Below are 6,840 nucleotides of genomic sequence, written 5' to 3'. Positions count from 1 at the left end.
GGCAGGGACATTGGCGTAGTGAGTATAATGTTTTCTGCCACCATCATTCAGCTCCCTTTCCTGCAATGCCATCATTGAGCACCATGAGTAGATGTGAAAGCAAGCAGTTTCACACAAGGTTCAAAATAATGAGAACAAATGTATTCCTCTATTTTTAAATTACAATTTCCTTTTTACATCTTCAGCCACTCCACTAACACCTGGAAAGAAAATATGAAAATTAGGTGAAAATGTACATATATATGCAGAATATAAAAGTAACAAGTTCAGGACCAACTCTGAAAAATCAAGATAGCAAATAGTACTTCATTTATCATTTTAAGTAGCTTCCTCTCCTACTATCTCTACCTTAATAGTGCTCCATTTATCATCTTAAATCTCCTAGTATATCTACCTTGCAACAAAATACTTCTTAAGATAGTCTTTGTATGTGCCACTTAAGGCAGTCTGTCTCCCACATAAGACTTCTTTCCACTTCTATTTGAAGCTTTTTATGCATGTTGCACAATACTTAAGAAAGCAATGGAGCCTTAATTTCACTCAGATTCTCCTCTCTGTCTTCTACATGTGGCCAAACCATCCTAAAAAATTTCTAAGCATCCATTCCACCCATTGTGCTCCCCTGCTGCACCTTTATGTGAACACATTTATACTGCTCTCACCTTTCCATCTTGATACACAACATGTCCCATTCAAAACACACTCTCCTTTGCAAGCACACACATCACAGCCTGAACCAATAAATTCAGCTTGTCTTGCACCACCACACTTCAGCTATGAATTCATACACCTCCCTCAGAACATTCCCTCCATTTTCAAATATACAGTAAAATCTGTCAGCTTAATAGTTGCTCAGCTTGTACAAACATTCAAATACAGACTTATTTCATGTACCAGTAAAAACTCTTGAAACCCCTTCTGCAGGTTCAGAATTTTCAGTTTCAACCCTTTCCTCCCTCTGAGGACATGATGCAAAGAAGGGCTGCTGGTTTAAGGTTGCAACAGCACCTCTCTAATGTGGTCTTGTTTACAGCTTCTTTTTGCAGTCTGATCTGCTTTCTTCTTTCCCTTAAACATCACTTGATTTTCCTTGTACTTTTCCAAAACCTGTATAATATTTTTGCTGTCACAATGTTACTTAAGTCAAAATGGAACTCACTTATAACATAATCTTAATTTTCTATGTATTGTCTTAGTAATTTATTCACTTGTCTCTTCAGGTCTTTATCTCTTACTTTATTTTTATCAGTTAATTCCTGTTCTGAGCCAAGCTGCTGCTGGGACAAGAAACTGAGGGAGAGGAGGCTTCACTTTCATCCCAACAGCCACTCACATCACACAGCATCTACACAAACTTTGTTTACCAGCAGCAGCTTGGTTCAAGGAAAAAGGAAAAGACTGATAACATGAGTAAGGGAAGATGAGATTAGTGGATAAATTACAAAGACCACACCAAGAAAATTTAGATCAGATTACTGTTAAGCTCCTTTTTGACAACAATGACATTGAAACACTACAGTTTTTGGAAGGAAAGAGAAAACTAAAAGGAAAACTAATTGATATTAGAGAGAAACGAGATAAAACTGCAAGAAGAAACTGTAAACAAGACTGCATCAGAGAGGTGTTAGTTTGGTATAATTTGGTTTGGTCAGCATAATGCTGACTTGCAAGTTTTGCAGAAATTGCCTTTATGGATTGTTTGTTGACTTGCAAAGTTTCAGTGCATAGCCACTCTGTGAAATGTGCACAAATACTTGCCAGAAGCGTCTCTTAATTTTCTCATTCATAAGCAAAATAACATTTTAAAATCTACATTGATAAGGGAAGTGTACAGTAAGTAGCACCAAACACCCAGAGATATGATGACAAATCATGAGCTTTTTAGTAATAAAGATCCTGATTATTCACTTGTTACCGCTGTTCCCTATGTTCACCGATTGTTTTTTTGGGTTGTGACGTCACATCTGTGGGCTGTGCTGTAGCTGCACCTCCCAACATGCCTTGGATCTTTATCTACTATAGTTGTTTTTCATTCCACAATAATGTTTGTTCATATTCCTTTCATTCTACAATATGTTTGTTCATATTGCATAAAACTATCTGAATCAATATTTGCTGCACTTTACAAATAAACTTACTGGTGGTAAAAATTTTATAAAATTATACTTTGATTCTCATATAGAAGCATGGTAGAAAATTACTAATACAAATATAAGGCACAAGAAAAAAGTTTTACACAATACAAAAATACATTACTATGGGGAAGAAAAAAATTATTGTGGATATAAATGCATGGCAGTGGGAAGATGAAGCCTTGGCTTCACTTACAAACATATCATAACTCAGAAATCAATCAGTGAACAATAGGAACAAGTTCCTTTGTCAAAAGTCTTGTCAGATTTCTTTAGGTGTTTGCTGCTACTGTATATTTTCTTTGGACCATTAAAGACTGACACATGCTTTTTTACATAACAGGATAGCAGAAGAGAAGTTTCTCCCAGGCAGAAAGCATTCACCCACATTTTCTAGGGATCAGTAAGACAATAACTGGTTCTGCTACTTAAAGGCCTTCTATTCCACTCAGGCTCTACATTTAGTATCCTGTAAACTTCAAAATTACCAAAGCTGGCTTTTATGTAATAGACCTATCCTAGTAACTTGTCAAAATCCAGTAAAAGGAAGGAAATTAAACCCCATCATACAATACTCATATGGTGGAATGTGGTGAAGAAACACAGGGTGACTCTGGAGGTCATTATTTCCCTAATGTTTTAAGAAAAAAAGATCCCCAGGGTCACCCTGTATCTTGGCTTTACCACATTCCATCTACCTGTCTAAACTACACAGTACCCATATGACAGACAACAAATAGTATTGTAAACCAATTTCCTACCTGTTAGTATCCTAACAATATAGCAAATACGAAGCACATGTACATACATACATACACACACTTAGACATCCCCCAATGATTTCACACTAAATTCATCTGGAGTTTGCAGCAATACACTACCTTACAAGTGACTTGTACCTTTCAATAGACTAACCAGTGCCTTTTCTTTCATTCAGACCCTATGCATCTAACCTCATTCCTGACCCTGAACTAAGCCCACAGTTCTCTATTCCAGTCTTCCCACAAATTTTCATCCACAACAAATTCTACTATCATCTGCTCATCTTCCATCCACAAGACACTCCTGTCACTAACAACACAACCCTAAGAATGCTATTAGCCACACATACAATATTAACTTTACTACTGGGAAAGTATGTACTGTCTGAAAACCTATACTAGAAATGTGAGGCAAAGCCAGTAACAGTTGTCATATGAAGACAGACAACTACAATTTCTAACAGGAATAGGAATTGAAAAATTGAAGTTCACTGACATTTGATAATTAAGGGCAAAGAGCAAATGGCTACACAAGGTAAGTCACTGATTCTCACTAAGAATTACCCGTGAATATTTTTTCTTATTGCACATTAAGTACTTTGAAGATATTCAACAAAATGCTGCACAATAATACTTTAAAGTAAAATAAACAATTACTATATTCCTGCAGTGTTTTCCTATGCCTAATACTGAAGCATGCTTACCTTGGTCATACATACATATATATATTTTTTTTTGAGGGAAAGACAGCTTCCCCTCTCACTGCTTCAGCAGCTGGTGGCGTACAAGAACGAAGGGAAGGGCCATGCCAGAGCCGAAGAAAGCAACAAACACAACAGTGAGCTTAAATCTGTTCTTGATTTGGAAAGGCAGGTTCTGAAAGAAAAATGTCGCCATCAATTTGTGTCTAAGGAACCATCACCTCTTGCCTCTTATACTTCTCCCAAAACTGCAAATATTTAAGCTCAAATCTTTATCATCAGTATGTCAGAAGAGACATCACCTCACTGCTGTTAAGTGTGACAAAAAAATACTGCCTCACCTCTCAAGCATTTATAATAATACCTAAAAATATCAGTCAAAATGTTCACCAGCCTGGTTCCTTAATTACTATTTGTCCATTGCTGATTTGTCCAATATTGACTGCATTAGAAAATAAGGCCAATCAAATCCCTTTATTACAACAGTTTTGTACAATGCATACAGCACATAGATATGACTGTCCTCCTGCAGCAGCTCTCACTATCTGGGCTAGTATTTTGAGCCCCTGCTTCATCCAGTGGAAATCAATAAGTGTTCATAGACCACTTTTGAAGATTTAACTGAATCTCAGTCTTACCTCTCATTAAAATGGCCTCTCATGACTAATGTAACAAACTATGCAACTCTATTGTTGTGAGGGATTTGTGTGTCACAGTGGAATCAAATCAAATCCATCTATACACTGCCTCACCAATCCTGTGATGCCACACGCATTTTCAATCTCCCAGCAGCTACAACTGAGGTAAGACAATCTCTTATGCAGAACACAATTTTGATGTGTGTCTCACCTGAGAGATTTTATTGTTTGGTTAGATTTAGTTTTGAAATGCCTCTCACTGCTAATTGGGCAAGACCAAAGCAAGGCAGTTAGTTTGACTTAGTCTGGAGACAGATGGCAGTTTATACCCAATAAGGAAAGGTCCAAGGAATGGACTGATCCACTGAATGAGGAGGTTTAATATCTAATTATTTAGTTTTGAAATGTCTTCACAATCACAAGGCTAAAATATATATGGCAATAATGTCTGCACAGGCTGGCTTTTGCATTGTACATATTTGTTTTCCACAAGCTGAACTTCTGCTTTCACATCAATCCCCATGCCTGTTGTGCACTGGGAAAGAGAACATAAATGGAAGTACATATTGTATGAAAATACAGATTTACCCAAATTCCTAATATACTCCACACACTCTCCTGAAACTCTTGATTATATAATTTAGAACAGTATGTCAAACATGGGACAGTTGTGGGAGAATGTCAAGATCTGGAGATGTCTTGACTACAATACATTTCAAATTACCTCTCATTGCGTTTGTTTTGCATTATACCTGCAGCATGAGGAATGTAATACCCGACGCTGCAGCATACACAATTATTTGCTCTTTTGATAAGGTTAGTTAAATTAACAAAACTATTATCATATGGTGACCAGTGCAGTTGACCGCATCCATGAGGCCAAGTTATTTTAATCAATAATTAGAGCAGAACCTTTGAACACTTACAAGTCTGAACATAATTTTTGTTTAAATCCAAATGGCACAGGAATTCAATTTTACATTCTGAACACTATTTTTTCCTCTGAACATCTGTTTCCATCTCTATGACATGTATGAAAATATATGGAATGGGAAACTGGGGAGAATTATTCCATGAATACAATTTAGTGATTTTGAAAGTAGTGTCTGGCAAACACTATTTGGCAGCAGTCACCCATCTCACTCATTACTGCCACATATTAACAGTCACCTATGGTGCTAAGGCTTGCATTACAATTCCTCTTTTACCTTTCCTGTGCCTGCTATGAAGGTAAGGATGAAGCTGATGGTCTCCAGTAGGAGGATGAAGGACTCTCATCATTGTGGTGGTAATGATGATGATGATTGGATGATTATTTGTTTTATTAATCTACTTGTTTTCAGTCAAAACTATATTTTTCTGATAAATTTTGCTGTTTTGAAAGAATCTGACTTTTTCAGGGAGATCACTCATTTTCCTGTACTTGTGTTATCATCAGTAAGGAAAAAACTATTGATTTCCAAGAATATACAAGATTCTTTGAAATCACAGCAAAATCTATCAGAAAAAAGTTCCTTTGAAATCACAGCAAAATCTATCAGAAAAAAGTTCCATCTTCTTAAAATGATAAACCTTGCTAACCGAACCTAAGCCACCAAACCTGACAGTTAACAGTTGTTGCAATAAAGTGTCTCATTGAGGGGCATTATGAGGCTATACCAAAGCTCCCTCCCTCTCACTCAGAATTTGCAAGTGGTCTTACAAAGTACATCCAATCACATTAAACTATCCTCATAGCAGCGCTTTACAAGTGGTAAATCAATGACGAGGATTATGGAAGTAGCCATGGCCTGCTAAAATGTACATTATTTCGGGGCAAAAAACATGTTTTTTTTTTTCACATTGTGATCAACACAATGGGGAATTGAATTAGTGAAACGAATAAATCTAACCCTAACCTGGCCCACCACGTAGGAATACTTAGCCCTTCGGCGAAAACAATGTTATTTCAATATCATCCCCGGTGTATTCATGACATGAAGAAAAGAATTATGGTTGCATAATAAGGGAGCTGAGAAATAAGCGTTAGATATGCGAGCCAGGTGGGGCAGGCCGGCCAAGACGCAGCTCGCTGCCTCCATCAGCTGATCGCCGCCACTCACACACTCACTCTCTCCCTTCACTAGTCACTCTTCCTGCGCCCCGCCAGTACTCACCGCGCCAGGCACTCCCCCGTCACCTCCCCTCCTGATGGCCGAGGTCATGAGGCCCCTGGAGGCCACGGCAAGCCTGTTCATCAGCATTGTGTTTAGAGGAGTGTCCCGTCCGGCTTAGTCTGCTGAAGTAGAATGGCGGAGATGCAATAGTTAAACGAGCGATAATAGTGGTGGATTTTATTTGTATTTTATTCTTATGATAATTAATGTAGTACAAAATCAATTTCTAATTATGAAAAAAATATAGCTTTTATGATGTAACTGACTCTTTTATTTATATTAGAACTACATTTGATAGGAACTTTCCGTAATATTTCATGCATTCCATGATTTTTTTTTCTCTCTCTCTCTTCTGGTGTTTTTTATGCCATATTTCTATTTTTTTCATGATAAACCATTGATTTTTTTTGCATATTTTATATCAACATTATTATCCAGTAACATCTAATTTG

The 6,840-nt window shown here is 37.1% G+C and overlaps 1 long non-coding RNA gene across 1 annotated transcript; it reads right to left on the bottom strand.

Moving 5' to 3' along the window:
• Positions 1-3,658: 3,658 nt before the first annotated feature.
• Positions 3,659-6,529, bottom strand: LOC135106278 (uncharacterized). Its single transcript, XR_010271222.1, has 2 exons — positions 6,389-6,529; positions 3,659-3,769 (listed from the first exon to the last, which is right to left on the bottom strand). It is a non-coding gene; the product is annotated as an uncharacterized LOC135106278 (long non-coding RNA).
• Between the last annotated feature and the right edge of the window lie 311 nt (positions 6,530-6,840).

This window comes from Scylla paramamosain, chromosome 13 (assembly GCF_035594125.1).
Source record: "Scylla paramamosain isolate STU-SP2022 chromosome 13, ASM3559412v1, whole genome shotgun sequence".
NCBI classification, from domain to species: domain Eukaryota; kingdom Metazoa; phylum Arthropoda; class Malacostraca; order Decapoda; family Portunidae; genus Scylla; species Scylla paramamosain.
Note: the sequence above shows the minus strand (reverse complement) of the source record. Positions and strands in the feature narration are given on the sequence as shown.